This window comes from Trachinotus anak, unplaced genomic scaffold (assembly GCF_046630095.1).
Source record: "Trachinotus anak isolate AG129_WGS33_773 ecotype Australia unplaced genomic scaffold, CSIRO_AGI_Tana_v1 ptg000014l, whole genome shotgun sequence".
In the NCBI taxonomy this organism is placed as follows: Eukaryota; Metazoa; Chordata; class Actinopteri; order Carangiformes; family Carangidae; genus Trachinotus; species Trachinotus anak.
This window is the reverse complement of record NW_027273865.1, coordinates 11,941,483-11,958,110: the sequence shown is the minus strand read 5'-3', so window position 1 is coordinate 11,958,110 and position 16,628 is coordinate 11,941,483.

The window sequence follows — 16,628 nt, the reverse complement described above, 5'->3', positions numbered from 1 at the left end:
AAGTGAGGCTCAGGTTTTAGTCTATGGATGTATTTACGTTTACTTTGTTAATAGATTTGATTTAGAGACGTGCTGTTGGAAAACTGAATTTCATTTTTAAGACTTTTGCTAATTGAAACAAATCAGTGCAAGTTGTTTCAACCGAAGTGATGTAATGAGTGGCTATAACTTGTACTGCTCTTTATTTATTATTCACCCCTGACGGCAAAGGACAGCACAAAATAAAGACAAAAGATGTTTTCTATGATTCAAGTTAGACTTTAAAATTAGCCCTTTGTTTTTGGTTTGGGAAATATTTCAACTTGGGGGTTGGAACACCAAAGAAGAAGAAAAACTTAAGTAATTATTCTTGACTTTCCTCTAATTTTTGTTTTTTTTTTTCTTATCAAATCCTGAAAAATAAATACAACAAATTAAAAAAAAAAAAACCTGAGAAGAAAAATCATCCCTTTGTTGAACTGCTCTCAATAGGAAGACTCCAATCTGCAATGTGGGAGTCACAAGTAGATAAGGAGCCACACCGCATGGGAACCACTGGGTTAGGTTTTAAGTTTAACTTTGTGTTTGTGAAGACTGCAGGTCGACGTGATGGGTGTTAAGACATATGATGTCTGGGTTTAGAGTTGGGAAATGTTGAGCCGTTTTTAAACCCACATAAACCCTCAATGTGTAGTTTTCACATCTTAGTTTTTGTAGAGATTAAACAAGGTGTTCAAGGTGCTGATAAGATAGGATTTTTTTACCTTTGGACATTGCCAGGCTGGCAGTTTCCAGTCCTTGTGCTAAGACCAGTTATTTGTCTCCTTCATATTTACAACAGAAACATAAGAGCAATTCTTTGCAAGGTTGTCTCCCAGAATGTGATATTATTATTTTAAATTGAATTTCTTTCCATCACGTTGACACAAAAGGACCACAAATAGTTTCAGTGAGGTAAACAACCTACTCATACCAACTTAAAATGTCCTCTCATTATAAAGCTTTTCTAGATCACATACCTCTTCAACAATGTCAAGCCACTGACTCAGCTCTCTTATGTCAGGTTACTTAGTGACAGCACAACACGTGAGTATTTCATAACAAAACATAACCGTAGCAGTATCCTTTCAACACTACGCACATATGATCATAAGGTTGTCCTGAGCCTGCAGCGTGATTCTTGTGTTATATGTGTATTTATATTTATACGGACGGTCATCGTACACAATGATTGGTAAAGACAGATTTTCCTTCTCAGAGTCCAGGATCTGATGTTCCAGAGCTCTGAGCAGTTTTTGTCATTTTGTGCTGCATAAATAAACTTGTCGACACTGACATTTGTCGCTGTTAATTGATAAACACAGTCCAAGGTAATTTCAATCCCTCAACACAATCACTACTTTCTCAGTTTCATCATCATGGTCCTCATCCTCGCTGCTGCTGATGACGATGGAGTGCGGTAACTGCATGTTAAAGGTCACCCTGCATCCTCGCCACTCAGGAGCGTTGCAGTCCTGCTATTCAGCAACCTCCATCTGATTCTTTGGTGATTTATTAAGCAGCTGTTGTTTCACAACCACTCCTCAACAATCTGGCCCCACTGGAGCCTCTGGTGCCTGGGCTGGGTCTTCCTATCAGGGAGTTATGGACAAACACAGCTCCCAGGGGGGTTACAAGCTCTGTTTCACTCACTCCCCCTCCTCCAACACAGACCAGACCGGTTCCTCGGTGCTGTTGCTTCTTCTCCCTCCTCCATTGTCTCCATGTCAGGCTGTGAGAACCCAACATGATAGAGAGTGACTCCTGGACGGTCAGACGCCTGCTCTCCTTTGTCCCCCTTGAATAGGACTGAAAATTGGGCAACAGAAGAGTCCAGATGTCTGTAGCAAGGCATGACATAAAGAGGGGCCCACAATGGCTTCAATCTTAGTCTCAGTGGAAGTGTGGACATTATTAAGGGCCACAAAGGCTGAACAGGCGTAAAATAGATGCATCTCAACTGGAGAGTGGCTGGAGTCTTGGGGGTGTCAGATGGGAACAGTGGTCGTAGTTTCAACTAAAAACCCCATAGACACCATCAGTAATGAATCTCCCAACAATAGCAAAGGCAGTTTACTTCTATTGTTTTATGATTTTGTATCTTGGATCAAACTGAAAGCATTTCAAGAACCAGTCTTTTGTCCAACTTGAGTCAGTGCGTTACAAATGGACAGGGTGCAATTAAACATTCAATTAAGTCCTCATTCGAACAGGCAGGAGCAGATGTTGTCAGTCAATCAGAGTCTAGTATTGCAGCTACTATGCGCAGAAAGACAGTCTTTAGATTAATGCAGCAAATGACATTTTAAAGGAAGAGTTCAGCATTAGCCAGGTTTCCATCCAAATGTAGCAGAAATTGAAATGAATTTCCAAAAGAAAATAAGAATTAATGTGCATTTCCACAATCATTACGCGAATATTGGGAGTTCATTGAGATCAGCAGCTGGTGGCAACAATTCTTCAGTTTGGTGTCATCCAACTGTCGTAGCAGAGGAGGGTGCAGCAGCAAGGTGGTGTAATCAAAGGAGCACCAGTCAAAATTGAAAGAGGGAAAAACCACGTAGAAAACATGATGGAAGTTCAACATTTACGTTTGTTTGCTGCATTAATTTGAGGACTTTTATAGTCATGTTTCAGGTATGTCATTATTTGTTCACTAAAGCTGTTTCCACTGCTGTTTCATCAGCCTTTCCACCGCAACCAAGCCTAACCAAGGCCCTGTCCAGCAGTGAAGAATCCCCCTGCCAGCAGCTCTAAAGCTCACTAATTAACACGTTACATCTCATTTGTTTTTTAATTTGTACAAAAACCAAGGTGAACTAAATGACACAGCTGTCATTTTATGAAGGGATATGAATATTTCTTGGCTGGGAGCAGTGACCTCCTGAAGTCTGTGAGTGGTATAGATATCTAACACTCGGCAAGAATCAAGTACACATATTTATCAAGAAGCTGAACTACAACAAATCATGCAAATGTTTCCAGCTCTTAAAAAAAAGATGCAGCTGAATTATTTCTTTGTTCTTCCTCTCTTTTTGTGTGTGCGTGCGTTTTAAGATTTACCAGGATTTAAGGTGGTACTTGGTCTAGTTTTTTCTGTTTGCTGTAGGTAGGTTAGTGTGTGTGTGTGTGTGTGTGTGTGTGCATGTGTGTGTGTGTGTGTGTGTGTGTGTGTGTGTGTTGACAGTGCAGGGAGGTACAGATGGTGTGATGTGGCAGTCTGTCTGACTACGGTGAAGAATGTGAGATTCAGCTGTTGGCCCCTCACCCCCCTGTCTCTGACCTCATGTGTCTCTGATCACCGTCTGGCTCCATCTCATTATGACAAACTCCATATTGCTTTACTCTAACGGTATAGCTGCAACAATTACTGAAGAAAAAACTCCTAAATGTTTCACGAAAAAGGACTCATGACACTGATAAAAGCTGAAATACCTCCCAGGACTTGTCTGCCGTCACTAATTGAGCTCCTGTTATCTCTCTTTACATGGTCGTGGGTCTGAGCTGTTGACCTGCCGAGATACCTTGTCAGCAGATTTCATTAGTCATAGGAGCGGGGCTTTTGTTTCCCCGTGGTGAGTGTGTGCATGTGTGTATAAGCAAGTGCAAAGGACCTTCAGATAGCCAGGAGGACTCCAGAGTTTATTTATAGGCTGAGTGTCACAGTAGCACACAGGGCAGACAGCAGCAAGGCATTTACATCCAATGCACCAGAATGCAAAGGTAAGCAGCTTCTATAGCTGCAACATTTGGCTTAAGGGCTCAGCTTTTTTCTTTTATGTTCCAGGACCTTTGCCAGCAGAGGGAGCAATACATGGCATTGCGGCTCCTCCTCTGTCGTGCTCTTAAATGGCAGTGTCACATTGTCTAAGAGTTGTTTGTATTGAGCTGTGCACAGAGCTGAAAGAGCCCTGGAGGAGCCCCGACTCCTGCTGCATCTGATGAACTGATATAATGAGCCTGTACGAGGATGCTTACAGTACAGTACACTGCGTGATAAATATTACAGTTCCTCTCTACTCATTTGACATGTACTTTTCTCCCAAATGATGGTTCGTGCTCTCAAGACAGTTACTAGTGTGGAAGAAAGGTTTTAGTAGTTTAGTGCACTCTACTTGTAAATTATGGAAGCCAATTACTGCCACGAAAAGACAAAAACATAGATCAAAAGTCATAAAGACACTATAAAAAATAAAAATGTTCATAGAAAGTAAAAAATCATGAGATAGTAAGTCATAAATCTGAAGCAATAAATATTATCATGAATAAGTCAAAATTTTAACTAAATCAAAAACATAGTGAGTCAAAACTATTACATAAAAAGTCGTTAAGTCAAACTTATGAGAGAGTAGGTCATTAGTTAAAGCATAAATATGACGATAAAAAATATATGATAAAAACTGACAAGTTCAAATTACATTAAGTCAGAGTCATTGAGTCAAAATTAAAGTCAGATTTATAAGATCATGGTCAAAGTGTGGAAAAAGTACTTTTATTTTCAAGTGTTTTTTTCATAACATGTAACGTTTTCTACTTTATTGTGTTCTACATTTGTAAAGTGAAAGTGATAAAAGTGAACATTGTGAGATAACTGAAAATTAATTTTTTAAAATATTTTTCATAATTTTCTTTAAATTGCGGCTTGTGGGGTTCTACAGATTAGCAATACCATTTCAACCCTTTTTAAAAGGCTTGTTTTTTATGATGCAGAAAGCAACAAAAGTGATACAAACACAATAAATCATAATTTTCTCCATGAATGCATGCACACTTACAACTTTAAATGACTGAATTCATCATCAGCGTTTTGGTGATCTGTCAGCAAACCACTATGGTGTGTGGCTTTATCATTTATATAATGATAATATATGTAGTTTCAGGCAGCTGTGTTTTCTGTTTACTTTTTAAGAGAATGTGAAACTTTGTTTGGTGAGTTGTGTCTGTTGTCTGCATTTTATGGAATGGCAATTAAACTGTAACTTGTTTTGTTGGATTGTGAAACACTGAATTTCGATGAGATGAGCTCCACTTAACAACAACACCCAGCGATTCGGATATTTGCAGAATTGATGGAGAAAAAATGACTTCTCAGTTTCCACATCTTCAGCCACTGATTGCTTGGTACAAATAGATCTCTCATGTAATTGCCACTTATGCTTGAGAGCCCATTTATCTATTCTACAAGATTACGTCACAGGCCTGAAGTCTCGCCTCTCTTCCATGTTTCTGTGATGAAGATATCAAATATGTTTAGCATCTGCCACAGCTAAAACAAAGTTGAAACACAGTTCATTTGCTGAGGTTGTATACGCGCACAGAGACGCTATGTGCTTCTGTATTTCCGTACATTTATTGTGTGAATTTTCATCTGTGCAGCATGTAGCATACCCCACACTACAGCATGTCAACATTTCTAATGACCTTATCCAACAATGCTTAGGAAAGGAGAGCTGAAAGAGGGAATTGCAGAGGGGTGAAAGGATCATTTCAGATTGAACACTGTGGCCAGAGCAGCAGCTGATTGAAGCAGTGGCTTAGAGGAGCCCTCTGCTGGCCCAAAGCTATAACTACACATCTTTCCTGGGAGGCATCAGCGCCGCACAAGTCAACACAGCTGCCAGCACTGACACAGGTTTTACATTGAGTTTTAGCTTGTGGGTTGGCAACCATGCTCACCCCAGATGTCAGATGTCTTCCCAAAAAATGCATCTAACAGTCGGAAATATACATCGTCTCTAAAACACAACCAGTTCAGGAGCATTCGTAACAAAAGTCAACAGACAAAAACAACTGCATCAGTACAGATCTTGTGCTGTGCAGCTAAACTTTGGTCCAAATCCACTGAATTTTATTTCAAAGTCTATTGAAGGTCTCAGATTTCCCAAAGATACAAAACCAGTAAAGCTGAAATATGGAGATCTGGGTTTAAATATTTCACAAAGTGCAATTATCACATAGCTTCAATTAAAAGTTTGAAAAAACTAATAAAGAATTAACTGTTAATAATTGTGTCAGTGTGGAGTAGGAGGATTTTTCCAACCTTAAAGCTACTTAAGGAGAAACAAAAGGTGGTAACTGGATTTATTTTAAACAAGACAAGGAAAAGAAAACTGAAAAATAATAATATTTGAGAAGCTGCTGTCAGTGAATGTTTGGTATTTTTCAAATCATTACTTTTCTGTCTATTGACTGATCAGTTCAGTTCAGCCTGGCTCACTGGCTGTTTTAGGATGAATACAAAGAGCTGAATACAATACCAGAATTTCAGTATCAACACCAAAAGAGTAGAGCTACGACAATTAGTCAATTACATGATGAGTCTTCAACAAAATAACAAATAATCTAGCGACACTTTCAATAATCTAACAATGGTTTTGTGTAATTTCTTTTGGAAACAATGTAGAAATTCTCTGGTTTCAGCTTCTCAATTTCTGATATATTATGTTAACCAGCAGTAACACTGTGTCTAGTTGGAAAACTCTTGTATTGAAGAATGATTTTTTTTCAAATTATTTCTAGTTTCCTGATTGTAATATTGATGTTTTATACTGCTTGTCTTCAAAGTGTGATGTTTTAATTCACCCCGGCTCAGTGTTATCTTTCACTAGTATATATCCACAGCTTATTCATGCGTCACTGTGTAAACACCATTTCAGTGTTGAGGCGGAGCTAATTGTTTCCCTACAGTATTTTATGTACAGTTTGTTCAATATTTCCTGCCTCTACTGACGACAGATCTTTTCTGTATCCATCCACTGTTAATCAGTCTGAAGATCAAACACTAAACCAGCGGCTGGAGTAAATCTCCACTGTGTTTTCAAAGAAAAAAATCACCATCTTGACCTCATGGCTCTGCTGTCCTGTTACTGGAGCAGCATCTGGGCTTTATCACTGTATCATATTGTCCAAGATTATATCAACATAGCAGCAAACATCTTTTTGTACATATCTACCATTTTTTTCATTATCTCTCTGTCGCTTTCTGTCACTGTCTTTTGAAAGAAATTCATCATGAGAGGGCGAGTCTGATCAACCATCTCCAGGCTGCTGTTATTAATAAAAAAATAAATAAAAAAAGCAGAAGACAGAAAGAGTCTCATCTGAGGTACACAATGACATTGGCGAGGCCCAGCTGTCCGATATTTTGAACATCTTTTCATGCTCCTTTTTGTTGTCTGTAAATCCTTATCCAGTTGTCTCGTCTACAGAAGAAAACAATGTTCTCCTATGCAGACTTGGGTTCAGTTTTAAGCAAATCTTCATTAAACAGTTGTGTTTTGTTTCAGGCTGTCTGTCGTGCTGAGCTACAAAACAGTTGTCATGTACAGTATCACAGGGAGAGCATAAAACAGATGCAATGCTAGTGTGAAGTAAATTGGCAATTACGATTAAACCAGAATCACGACGGTTTTAAGCCTTTGGAGAGAAACAGGACGAGGATGGGGCAGATTCTCAGCATGATCTTGCTGAGTCACATTAGCAGCCTGTGAGGATCAATGTTTTCTGACTAAAAAGGGAATTTCATAATGTAGAAATGCAGATTGAAAGCCATACAGAGTGACTAGGAATATGTGTTATTGTGCTGCACGAGCAGAATTGTATTATCTCTTCCTGAAAAAAATAAATCTTTGATGCATGTCTCAGGCTCAGACGAGGTCATTTTCATATCCCTTATGCTGGTCCAAATCTAATCTCCTCTGTAATGACGGTAAAGACTGATAAATGACAAGAGGGCCCATTACACAGAGGGCTCGTATCACCAAACATGTGGCACACGTCCAGCCTCACACACACACACACACACACACACACACAGCCTCTGAGATCATTCACAGGCCCAACTGTCACAGAGCTCTGCTGCACAGTATGAGCATGTCAGTGTGGCTCCTGCATTTTTAATGGAAATGTAGGAAGGAAGCAGTCAGTGTCCACAGCAAACTAATAGCTCCAATTTCACAGTGAGGATTCCTCAAACTTCTGTCACCTTTAAACACAGACGCTTCCAGCTCATTCTCTGCAAGAAAAGAGAGAGAAGGGCATTCATTTAAAAGAATTCAATTGCAAGATTATGCTAGTTAAATTTTCACTTCACTGTGGAAAAAAAATGATTAATTCTTTTGTATGTTTGGCATTTGTGCAAATGCATATCTGAGGTGATTTATTTGACAAGGTCAGTGAAGTAAATGACATCTATGTTTGCTCAGATTTGGTGTAGGTGGATTTAAAACGTCAAACTTAGCACTCTTTCACATCCCTCAAAAAAACAAACAAACAAAAAAAAAAAACAGTTATTACTGCCTCAAATTATTCTTTCTCATGAAATGGCAGCGTGATGGGATGAGTTTGTCAGAAAAGCACTTATCAATGAAAACCAGTTTCTCTAAATTTAAACTGGGCTAAAGCTGATTCACAGACAAGTATAATTAAACTGACCATGCTCTGAAAATATAATGGTATTTGGCAAGTCAACAACATTACAGATAGTAAAAGTGAAAATCCATGACCAGTGGCACTAACCTGTAAATCTGACTCTGTGTGACTTCAGAAAACACCTTTGTTTCCATATTTGCTGTGAATTCGTCATGGGTTTTGAGATCCCATGTTAACGTGGGGCATAAAATGTTGTAGAAACTTTAATTAGACTCTTAAACTCTTAATTTTCCCCTTAAATTTCACATTAAGTATCTTACAGACACATTTTCTGCTCTGTGTATGGGTATGACAAATCGAAAATGTTCTGTATCTGATTGTTCCAGCTCTTTATTGAAGCTGCTCACTGAATGCTAACAATGTGAAATGTTCAAGGCTTTTCCTCACCCTGTAGCTGCACTGTCACATCTGTACAGTTTATACAATTTTTCATATTTCTAGCCCTGAGAGTGACATGGTACATACAGTAAATGGTAAATATCTCAACAATAATTATATGCATAGTATTTCCATGAAATTTGGTACAGATATTCACAGCCCCCAAAGGATGAATCTATATGATACTCTGACACTCCCTCTAGCACCTCCACCAGGTCAAAGTTTTCATTTATCCCATGAAATCTCAAAGTATACCAAGTGGATTGACAGAAGATTTGGTGACAGTATTCATGGTTTCCAGATGATATACTGTTGCGACTTTATTGGTCTTTTAACTTTTCATCAACTCAATATTTCAATTTTTCAAATTCTTTCCAATTCCAATACTATGACTAAACACTTGGTGGTTATTTGACAGTTGTAGTTACATGATGATGATGATGATGATGATGGCAGGTTTATCCATTATAACATGTAGACTGAAGTGTGGTCAGTAATACCCTACATCCAAATAGCATGGTAACACACCAATATTTTATTACAGTTTATTTAAGTCTAGATGACAATACTCTATCTCTCTTCAATGGTATAAGCCGGGGATACAGCGAAGGAGACATTGTGAATTATACTGGTTGAAGAGGCATTCAGGATTTGAGGGGAAGAATCAAACTGTCCTTCAACTCTTCTTTTCTATATTTACAATTACATTCTACTGTACGGGCTGTAAGTATTTTGAACTTTGACTTTGACAGGCCTCTTATCACTCATCCAATAATGGACTCTGAATCATCTGGGCCAGAGTCTGGAGGAACGAATCTCCTTCTTAACAAAATCTAAATCGTAAAGTCATGAACATGACTTTCATATATTAAACTTATTTTATGATGTGGACAAGTACTTCTCCAAACTGTATTCTATGGGATTTATGTGGGTGTCCATCAGTTGGAAGTTTTTAAGAACAAATAACAAAACATCTCTCAGAGACTCTAACCCAGGCCAGAGATTGAACCATATTCAAAGACAGCATCTCTTTGTATTCATCGGTGGAATCTGTCTTTCACAGAGATTTTATCAGCTTTCTGTTGCTGGGATGAACAGGGCAGATCACATTATACTCAAGGCTGGGAAGGAGGCACAAAGCACAGCTAGAACTATGATATAACTTTTTTTATTCTTAATTTATTCTTATTTGCTTCTTCATTCACTCTACAACTTTCCAATATCCTGCGTGTATGGTGGAATTTCGGAAAAGACTCGTGGGGGACAGAGTAGCTGAGAGTTAAGGAGTGAGACAAGGTGTGAGTGTAAGTTTCTCTTTTTTTCTCTCTTTACTGTTTTGGTCATTTGCATTTGAACCGTATGCTGCTGACAGAGGTTACTTGTTGATGTTGACCCACAATCCTTGAGGAAAATAAGTAATTTTAAAAATGGTGACAACAAAGGTATAAAAAAGAAAAATGACAGAGGTTGCGTTTATAAAATACAGCACATTACTTTGGATTAAACCAAAGTGATTTCCAGCCTTTTTAGCATGGAGCTCCTTACAAAACAATTTGAGTCTATTATCTAGTGTCAGTATCTCCTTGTAACACACCAGATGTTTATGAGTTGCTCCACCAAAGAGATGTTTCCCCTCTAAACTTCTCACGTGGCTTCACTGAAACAACAAAATAATGTCCCAAGGCCCAAAAACTTAAACTCCTCCAAAAGAATTAAGACAGATTTGTGCAGCTGAATTTTATTTTTCTTCCTTTTTACCACATTAATCATCTCAAGACTCCTCAGATTACTTATTAGTATTGCTAGTATTGCACCACTGTTTTAGTGGTACTCCTTCCGCCACTGTTAGCCTGTTTGTTCTTTATACTACTGTGCTGAGATAAGGGATCCAATCAGTGTGCAATAAAAATTTAAGACCATTACAAGGCCTGTCCAGTTTTAATTAATACAACCAATTCCCTCAGCTCACTGATGTTACATTAAGGTGTAGGTTGGTAAAAATGTATACAGACTGACATTTTTTGACATTAGGAGCCACAGGTTTGATTCCCTGCTGTCGCCTTTTCTCAGAGGGCATTACATGGTCTCACCATACTCTCCTGGGTGTTTCATCCCTCTGTCCAAAGACACACAGGTCAGGAGCTGAGACTGAAAAAAACACTGCCAGCAGATATATAAGCATGAGTGTGAATGATTGTCTGTCAGTCTGTATTAGCCCTGTGAGGGACTGCTGACCTGTCCACAGTTTCTCTCCTGCAGCCGAACCAACTGCTACACCCCCACCAACCCCTAAAAATACGAAAGCAGGTAGAGGTGATGAGTGTATGCACGAAGACTGCTCCAGTGTTTCAGGGGTAGACCACTAGGTGGCACAAAAGAATACGCAAATCTGTATAAACACCAGTAATCCATCATGTTGTTGTCTTCAGACACTGTGAAATACACAGTGTTGGAGGGTAACTAAGCACATTAACTCAACTAGTGTACCAGTGTACTATTTCATACTACATTTCAGGGGAAAATGTTGTACTTTATACTCCACTTTATTTACATTTCATTTAAATAACTGTTTGAGGCCCAAAGAGGTAAAATTATTCAATTTTTGCACAAAGACTTTTAAAAAAAGTTTTAAAAATATATGCAAATCTGTGAAGCAAAATTCTCTTTTCTCTTATTTTCTACCCCGTTAATAATCTAACAACCCCTCAGATTTGTCTTGTGGCCCATTGGAGGGGCCTGACCACTAAGCTGGGAATCACTGGACTAAAATAATGTACATATATGTGGTTAAAAGTGGCTCCACCTCGAGCAACTAGAACAGTGAAAAGTTACTCACACACTGATGCATCAGTATTAACAGTCGAATACTGTTGTCTACAATAGTATATCAGTCACAACAGGCCATTTTTCTGCAGAGAGGAGTTCGACAGTGCAGGATGATATAGTGGAACAAAGTGCAACAAGCGCGAATGGTCTCCACAAAGAAGTCCTGTCATACTATCTAGAAGAAGACTATCAAGGCTGCTCATCCACTACCTGGCAGCAAGATAACAGTGTCTCCTCCAGCTTTAACAATGGCTGTATTCAAGAAGACAGCGGGGAGTGTTTTTCCTCATATAGATAGCTGCTGAAAGTGACACAAATCAGAACAATACTGAAGAAATCTACCACTGAAACATTTTTCCAGACAAATGCCAGCGAAGATTAAATTCTGTCATTTCAGTGCTGTCTTTTGTGCAGCAATTTATCATGTGTGCGCTGCGTGAAAAGCCCAGGTTAACATTTCTTTGCTGAATTCATTTCTAAAATGTACCTGACCTACACAAAATGTCGCTTATTGAAGGGGAAAGGGGTTGGAAAGGCCCAAACATGCAAGCTGTGCAGTTTCATATCGGTGCTTCTTTCACGCTCAAGCAATCAATTATTCACACAGAGCAGTGACATCAAGTTTCTAATGTTCAAGTGTCCAAGATTTACACGTTTCACACACACACACACACACACACACACACACACACACACACAAATACACAAACACGCACATACACACACACATAAATACACACATACAATTCTAGACATAAAAGTCAAATTTTAATAAGAAACGCTAGATGAAACAAATTTGCATTCTGAGATGAGAGACTTAAAAATACCATTAACACTGTGAGTCAACCTTTTTACTTACCCAGTACATATTAAATAATTACAGGGTACAGACAGAGCACCTGCTGTACAGCCAGGGTTGGACTTGGATAATAATTCAGGCTGGGAATCAAACGTCAGCTCAGGTCAATCTCCACTCATTACTGCGTGTAAAAACTGCTACAAAAAACATAAAAAATCATCTTGTTGTTTTCAGTTTTAAAAGTTGGTCAATTGCACTTATTCAAGGCTACATAAATAAACATTCATGTTATTTTTCTCCATCTTTGGAGTGTTTTCTTTTTGACTGGAGGTGCTTACACCTGACAGAGCATACAGGTCTTTATTTTCATTGTAAATTTCCACGTACACATTTCCTGCTTTCCTCCATAGCATGAGGAAATGTTAATTATTACATTGATTACATACATGGGGAGTATTAGGTACACTTGGCTAAAACTGATGCAGTCTAATACAACAGTCCCGTAATAAATCCCATTCATGAAGGTTACCGTGATTAGTTTGTGTTGAAACACAAGAGAGGTGTATTACATTATATAGAGAGGTGTTTCTAGTTTTTTTTAATCTGTCCTGACCTCATTGATATAAACAGCGCTGACACAATAGTACACGCACCTGTTAGTATAACACAATAAAATTCAACGGCACCACAAACTTTGACTCCCAAACTTGAATCAACACCGATCAAAAACAGTTTCAACAAAACTTACAACCTTTATGAAGACAGGATTCCCATATATTGGCTACTGAGTAAATAAAAAGTTGTCATGATTTGAAAACATTTTACATTGTACTTTCCCAAGAACTTTTTTTTCTTTAGTTATTGAAAAATGCGTATAGTACAGTTTACCAAGTCGTTGTTCCCTTATTCATTAACAGCTTGTCTTCTTTTTTCCTTTTATGTTTCTCCCTCAAAGGAACAGCCAACACACATATACTAAAAAATATAAAGCTCCCCTTAATAATTCATTTTAAGCTTCTTCCCTTGCACTTACACATTTGTATTTTATTGATACAGCGTTACTGAAACGCACAGTTTTCCCTCACAGACTGGTCTGTTTGAAGGGCAGTTTAATTCATGAAAGGTTTCATGACTTGCTACACTGAATAATACTGTCTGAATAAAACAACACACAGTTTTTTCAAAACAAAACTTTACTAGTTCTAAACTTAAAATCAGACAACAGTAGAAGAAGACAGGGGACAGCAGGTCCCACAATATGAGAACAACATAAATAAGTCAGCAGTGTAACTGCCTGTCAGACAGTAACTCTATTGAAGCAGATAAAAACACAACAACACAAACACATGGAGCCTTACACGTGTGTCTACCTGTGTGTGGATGAGGATTGGTGGCTTCCTGTGTGTTTAATTGTGAACCGCAGCTCTCAGAAAACATGTGAAGCTCAATATCATGAAATACATCCATTATGTTGCATTAAAAATACAACACATCGCCCCACCTACATTAATATTTCACCTGACGACCCATTTATTGTGAGCTGAGCCAGGACCTTAGACTTACATTACAATGTAAAATCCCACAGCAGCTCCTGTTCTCCTGCATAAGTGGCTGCACAGTGTTTTCCTGTGAGACTTTTACCTGTGACAGTCATCTCTGCTCTGAATTAGACTTTGTAATACATCAGGTAATGCATGATAATTGAGCTGACATTACATTTATTCGGACCTAAGTGTATTTGAATGTTATCATTAGGGAGTTTTTGGTCATTTTAATGTTTCCACATGAAATAAAAGCCTCCATTGAGTTTGAGTATTAGTTTTTTCCCTCCAAAACAAAAATAACTTTGTTGACCTTGTGGTTGATTTCAGAGTAACAGAGTAAGCAGGCAATTTTTTTTTTTTTTTTTTTTTTTACAGAAACTGACCCAAACAGGTAAATAAGAAATGTGACATCCTGCTATTAGTCTTTGTTGGAAAGTAAGAATTTATTTAAAGCTACCCTAGATGCTGTTTTATATTAACAATGACTTCGTGTTCATGTGAAAAGGGTCAAACACACAAAGAATTGTTGCCCAACTCTGCAGTTTCCAGCATCTTTCAGCTCTGTTTTTTTTATGGTTTTCTGGGCCACAACGTTACCGTTTTGGTTCATTCCCACCACAGCAGGCAGTTGTTGTCAGTGAAAACCCCACTGTGCACTACTTACACAACAGACAGGCAAAGTTAGCAACTAGCAGGTGAACAAAGTGGAGCATGTAGCAGCCGAAGAGACATTTCCCTCAGAGACGGTGGAGACCAAAACTGAGCCAAATGGAGAGAGAATATTGAACTTATATTCATCAGTGTATCACCTGATTCCCAATTCCTTATGATTATTTAGTTGCCAGTGCACCACCCACTGGCAAGCTAAATTCATGGGCAACAACAGGAGTCAGGCTCAATGATCAGAGTGTGGCTGCTCACGAGAACAAATCAACGTGATGTTGTGTGTTTTGGACCTAATGTGAGTCGTTTCCAGTTTGATCTTCTTTTGTTAAGGTGCCATGTATGTAGAATATTTTCTGTTACCCTGAATAGATGGTGTTTTGTAAATATGGCGACAAGTTAATTTCCCGCTTTCTTCACTTTGTTCTTGTATATTGATATTTACTTTCACGTAGCACATGCTCAAGTCATATTATTGTTTTGTATGACTAATGAAATACTGTGTCAGCAGAGATCAGCTTCCATGTGTCACTGTTGGTTTCTCTGGCTAAATCACCCTGTTATCAGCTGTATGGTGAGAGGCTGTGTGTCTATGTGAAAATAGGCAACTGTTTGCTAATGAGTTTGCTGTATCAACGTGACAAGCTTGTTTCAGCTACCTCTAAGTGGAATTAATCTCAAGAATGAAGAATGTCCACATACTGAATAAATATTGAAGTACAATTAAATTACAATGTTTTGTCCTCATGTCGTAATTGTACACAATACGTTCATATAATAACATAAACCCTACAATATTCTCAGTTTATAACATATACGCAGATAAGGTTTTGCACACAGCTATCTCATGCAAGGCAAAAGAAAACGCGACAATAGTACAATTCAAATATGCAAAACCACCACAGCAATTGTGAACTTCAGGGGGGTGCACAAAGTCAAGCCCCCATCTCATCTCTCCCAGGTGAATAATAAATGTATAATGTAAACTGAACAGTTTGTGCCAGTTTTAGGAGGAAAACAAAAAAAGAAAAAGAGCCTGATGCTCTACTAAATGTCACAAAATACGCCCACGCCAAGAAAAAAAAAAAAGCCCAAATAATTCAAAGAAATAAGAGAGAGATTACCTAAAAGCATTTTTGGCACACGCACTCCCTTTATCACTGCTTATACCATTGATGGAAAGTAACTAAGTACTTTTACTCAAGCACTGTACAAATTAAGGTACTTGTACTTTGAGTATTTCATTTTCATGCCACTTTATGGTTCAACTCAACTTCATTTCAGAAGGAAATATGGTAGCAGTGACTCCATGGCAATTATTTGACAGCTTTAGGTACGACTTCAGATAATTTACAGATTAAGATTTTTGCAGAGAAAACATATGAAGAATTTACTTGAAACTACAGTATATAAAAGTAGAGGTGAAACCATCAATTTGTTGATTAATTGTAAAATTTATTGGCAATTTTTGATCAGCGTTTGAGTCAAAAATGGCAAACATTTCACGGTTACAGCTTCTTAGTGCTTGCTACTTTTTTCTTAATTTATTGCAAATATATTTAAGGTTTGGACTAAACTCTGGGCTCTGGGACAACTGCGACGGGAATATCCAGAATTCCTACAAACCAAACTATCTATTGATTAATGAAAACAACAAACAATCAGGAGATTGATCCACAATTGAAGTATTCATTAGTTGCAGTGTGATATCAAATAGTCAAAGATTTGCTTCACCTCAAACAGCTACAGTAAAATGCTGCTCACAGATTATTGCATGATTAATATTAATCTAGGGAAATACTTTCTTGACTATACTCAAGCTCTGTACTGTTGTTTAACTAACAATCTCAGTGCAGGACTTTCAGCCTTAACGGAGCATCAGTTCTTTTACTTAAATACAGGATCTTAATAACTCCTCCAGCACTGGCCTAATAAACCACAGGTATTTTGTTGATTGAGAAGCTGCAGTT